Below are 5,767 nucleotides of genomic sequence, written 5' to 3' on the forward strand. Positions count from 1 at the left end.
TTGATACAAGTTCCCTTTTTATTGCAAACATAATTTAATAAATTAATCAATTTTATAAATGCATTGCATAAGGAAATTAATTAAGTACTATGTTAAATAAGTAATGAGGGCATTTTATGTAAAATGATGAGAAATACAATATCTTAAATATACACCAAAACTAACAAAACATTATATTTACAAAGTCACATTTTACAATATTTCACTTCGTTGTTGTGTTCAAATGGAGAAGATGGGATGCTGCGTCGGAGTAATCTACCATGTTGACTTTTCCTTGTTGTTATCGGCCTTTCAGTAGTTGGAGTCTGGTGTCTATTACTCTGTATCGTCGTCGTTTTGGTGGGCGGGCTCCTGCTGCTGCATACTGGATAATGTTGCATTCTGTTAGTGCCTGTTGTCACGGATAGACGAGAGCTGACTTAGGAGTTTGTACTTACAGATAATAAATGACTACTTCTTTAAACAAAATAACAATTTAATATTGTACAAATTTACAAATATAAATAAATGAAATCAAATGAAATAATAATGTCAAATATTTAATGAACTGTTCCTTCTTTATATTTAGCTTTGAAATCTGGATAACGATACTACGGAATTTTACGTATTTGGTTTTTGGTAACTACACAAAACTGGCCCAACATAAGCGGTGTACACATTACGGCTGCCCTATTGTCTAGACTCGACTCCAAATATTGTAGGTTGCCCAACTATTGATGAAAAACATGGAACGTCGCACCGTCAACAGGTTTCACCACCGTTTGTAATATATCTCCATACTTTACTAATCAAAACTACATACATCTAGCCCGAAACTGGGACCTATTGAAATACATACTGTACGTTAAAATACAATACTATACTCAAGAAATATACATAATTATGTTTATGTATTACACATGTCGCATAAATAATGACAAATACTTAGTACGACTACTTATGTTCAATCTATAGAAGATTACAGCATATTGAATAATGCATTACTTATACTCAAATAATTACGGCATATCGTATAATGCCTTACTTTACACAATACAAGCTACGGCATATCGTATAATGCCTTACTTTACAAGTCACATAATTGACTTTATTGTATACTATCATTATACAATTTCTACACACACTATACAGCTTTTAACGCTGAATATACATTTATGCTTATACGTTGCATATTACTTTACATACTTATGGAGATACATACATCATTGCATTATCGTACACAAACGTTCCTAAAATACCAAACGATTTCGACACTCGAATATTTACTACAACCGAAAACATATAATCGTGTTAAACTTTCATTATAATGAACATTAATTAACTTGTGACATTTACAAAATAGCCATGTCAAAAATTACAATTACAATTTAAATAATTATTCTATATTTGCGTTGTTGCAGAAAACTGAACACTTTAGAACGAATAATGATTAAATAAATAAGAATAAATTGAGTCCTACCTCAGAAATCCAGTGTGTGTGTCCACGCCACATTGTAAACTAACTTTATACAAAACATATCTGGCCACACCTTGACTCGTTAAGGTGTTACCTGAGAGTGAATAGTCAGCTCATCAAATACAGGTATCACATGTTACTCAACCCGTTCGACAAGTTTACAGGTAAATGCCCAAGTAAATAGTGGACACTACCTAATTAATTAGATGTAAAATGTGGACATGTATTATACACTGAAGTCTGCAGAATATAGCATTTATAAGATACTGACGCTCTGCAAATCGAAATAGAATTAACAACCAAAATAACAACATATATGTGAGTAACCAAAGTCACCCTGTGACACCTGTGTCTTCTTCAGTAGCTCAATGATCTCGTAGATGTTGGGGTGGGCATGTTTGAGTCTCCTCTTAAGTTTGTTGTGCCATCCTTCCAGGTGATTTGTGGTACGGGGTCCTTCTGTGTAATATTTGTTCTATAGAAAACGGTAGTTTTCAACACAAAACTCTGTTACGTAATCTGTAAATGAAGTTGTAGCAGGTATGTTTTCAGATTCTCCGATGTCTTCTAAAGTGTTTATCCAAACATCGTCAATGAGGTGGGGTGGAACAAGAGATATATTTAGTACTGCGGATCGTCGTATCAGTTGAGTAATGTCTTCATTTTCTTTTTAATAGGACTGTAGTCCATATTTCTGTGCTTTTCGCCATATACACTGGGTGAAGTGGAAGAAGCAGCCTTTCACGGTTACCCCTGGCCAGACTGTATGTGCGTTGTTGGTTGCTGTCTTGTAGTCAATAATTAGTGTTTCTGATTGAAATTGTAACTGGTGTTGTTGAACAAGGTCTCGTATGTGGCTGAAGTAGCGTGAATAGATGAACTGGTCTTTTCCTGGCAGTAGAGCATGCACTAGTGGGAACATAGAACCATATATCATTGCATGAACTGTGTATAGCTGGTGGAAGAGTGTTGGACATGAGTAGAATGTGCCGTCGCAGAATATTGTGTTGGCAGCAGCTAGGTGTGTCAAGCTGTTTGTTGTTGAGAAGATCAGCATGGGTGGGTAGATGTTGTCTGACGGTAACAGAAACTGTTGTCTTGTAGTAGTAAGGCACCATTCATCCTGTAGGTCGATGTCAATAATTGTCTTTGGTATGACGGGTCTATCGAGTGCCCTTTGGTGGTAGAGTGATGTCTTGCAGGAGTAGTAGGTTGGTAGTTGCTCAACAAACTGTTTGGTGTCGTCGTTCCATTCTGGAGTGCGAAGCTTGACAATCTCTTCCTCATAGATTGATTGTATAGGAGTAACTTCATTCTTGGCTCGTTGTTCCATAGTCTGCATTATCTTTATCACTTCTATCTTATATTGGTTGGCTTGATGGTTGTGTGGTGGAGCTAGTTTGACTAAATGACCCTCATGGGTGTTAACTGTTGAAGGGCAGGCTGGAACAGTACCTCGCCAGTAAACTCATATGTTTCTTTTTTTCACTCTGTAACGATGACCTCCTAAGACCAAACTGTCTCTACAAAACTTATTCTGTACATACTTAAGTGGTTGCACTTGTGCTTGGTTTGAATGATTTGAATATTGGACACTTTAATTTTTATAATACAATAATTTATGAGAACTGTTCACAAAAGAGTCTGAAGATATTAACAGCTTGGGTAAATTGTAAAAATTTATTAAAAATTTAGCAATCAGGATTATTAATTGAACGATATTTTATTGTTGTTTTTAGAGGAAAATGCTAGATTGGAAGCAGATTACTGTTTAAATTATGTCATACATATAGCTTGGCTACTGAACAGTTGCATTTATATTCTAGTTGTTAAATTTCATTGGATATTTTTTATATTAAATTTCAAAACAGTGTATTGTATTAAAATTTTAAATTACAAAAAAAAATAGGTTGAATAATTTTAAAGCTATTCAAATGAGATTTATTCTAATAAATCTTTATTTTCATTATTTTACTTTTTCTTTTTACTTTTTTTCAGAATGTACCAACAATTAAAACTATTTGTCGATAAATTGGAATAATAATTTATTTTTGGTACACATTTTTTTTTTATATATTTATTAACAAAATAAATTATCCTGCCAAATATATATAAAATATAGAAAAGTTTTACACATTTTCCTGACTTAATAGCAGAATGTAACATTATTTTTTAATTTTACAGAATTTTTCAGAAACAATAATTCCCTCTATGTTTACATATACATGTAATTAAAAATGGGCAAACCAGGATGACACCGGTGACTACATCTTATGAATGTAATTTTTAATTGCCTAGTTAATTGCGATAAGAACATGTTGTGAAAGCAAACATATTCTACATAAAATAAAAAGTATATTTAACCCTTAACATTAAATATAAAATCTCCGCTTGACGTTTCACAAATAACAATTTGATCGGATGTAATACATTTGTAATAGAATTAGAAAAAGTAGAACCATTCACAAGAACACTTTTTCCGCCGGACACTATACCTACTATGATAAAGATAGCATGGTCGTTGAATGTCAAACAGTGGTCTTAAATTCTTGAGTTCACTTCATTTTGAACTCTGGTGGATAGTTGTGTACTCGGCAATCATACATTTACTTCTCCTTATTTTTCTTAGATATTGGAAATATATACTATTGCACGACATAAATAAAGTTAAACCTGGTAACGTCACACACAGTTTGTTTTACGACCAAAGAACATCTTTATTGTGTAAATATTGAGTACCTTTGTACTGCTTAAAAGGGAGAAAAGAAGATACCAAAAGGATATTCAAATTTACAATTCGCAGAAAAAATGAGAACTCCATGGCTAAAACGAAAAAAGGCGAATAGACAAACAGTAACCAAAAACACAGCATGCAAACAATCTATAAAGACTGATCCATACGAACGCTGCCAAACACTGGGGCGATCTCTATTTTTTTAAGGGTAAGCAAATGCTACTCCATATATTGCATCCGTCATGTAAAAAACACGTTAAACGATAAGTCTCAATCAATGATGTCTCATTCGAGGTAAAGAGGACGGGATTATGGTTACAGGAATTGGAGCATATCCGTCGTCATCCATGAAATCGACATTCCATAATTGCCAACTCATGATAATATCTGTAAAAAATAGTAGTTAGGTAAAAGGACCTATACGTGTGTCCGTGTATCTGAAAGTATCTTTGTATGCGGGAAATTTTAATACCAGGCATGCCCCTCAAATACAGCTTTGTTGCGTACATTTTGCCTTTTTCTTCACACAATTTATGAACAGTTTACTTACACATGTAGAGTAAATCATAGCATTCTATAAGTATACTGGTGGTGAAAGATTCAATTACTTTGAAGAAAGGCAAATGGATACGTAAAAAAAGAGGGAATCATAAACATATGTCGAAAAAAGGTAAATAGCACCATTGCAAAGTAATTACTAGTATTAAAAATGTGGAATCCAACAGTCCTTAAAACAATACACAGGGTTAGGTGATTTTGTTCTATATTTCACATGTTGTTTTGCTCATTTTAAAATTCATTCAACAACATAATGTGATAAGGTTTAATCTAAAAACATATTGATAAAAGTATTTTGAAAACAAATATGATCAGTAAAAGTTAATTTTCTATTACCTTGACAAATGACATAAAGTGAACGATCGAAACAAAACTACGATAAATCATCTAGGTTTTATGAAGACAACATTATGACAGACAGGAAAAATGCATTTAAATAAAACATATCACGCAAGAACAACACAAAAAACTTTTGTAAAAGCACCACAAAGCAACTCAACACTTTTGGTGAAATCAGTTGATCAACACAAATTTCAGCGCGACTTGTGGCAACGTTGTGTTTCTCAGGACATTTATAATCTGAATTGGTTGATGGCATTTACCAAAAAAAACTAGTACAGGCAAACGAAACTTACGAGTTTGATAGTCTATGAAACAGATATAGTAATACTCAAAGACGTCTGTAAAATTTCCAAAGAGATGTCTTAAAATTAACCATAAGGACATCGTTGTTACCTTTAATTTCTTTGTGAGCATCACCCCTTTATTAAGGGATTAAGATGATACTACTGAATTGTTTATCCTTTACATTTAACTGGTCACAGTATACATTTTAATCACATTTACTTTTTTAGGTTTGTATATTAATGTTTCTGCGCGCAATTCATCGGGACTTGACGACGAGTCTGTTGAATCTCCAGGTCCTGAAAAGGTTGAACTTGGACTTGTATTTGGAAAGTTTTCATAACTCATAAGTTTGCTTCTGTTCCACCTTCCTCCGTTGTGCGTGTCTCCTTCAA

General features: G+C 33.4%; 1 pseudogene; it reads right to left on the reverse strand.

Annotated features, from left to right (window-relative positions):
* Positions 1 to 399: 399 nt before the first annotated feature.
* LOC143043297 (uncharacterized) lies at positions 400 to 2,987 on the reverse strand (annotated as a pseudogene).
* Positions 2,988 to 5,767: the final 2,780 nt, after the last annotated feature.

Source organism: Mytilus galloprovincialis, chromosome 8, assembly GCF_965363235.1.
Source record: "Mytilus galloprovincialis chromosome 8, xbMytGall1.hap1.1, whole genome shotgun sequence".
Classification (NCBI taxonomy): Eukaryota; Metazoa; Mollusca; class Bivalvia; order Mytilida; family Mytilidae; genus Mytilus; species Mytilus galloprovincialis.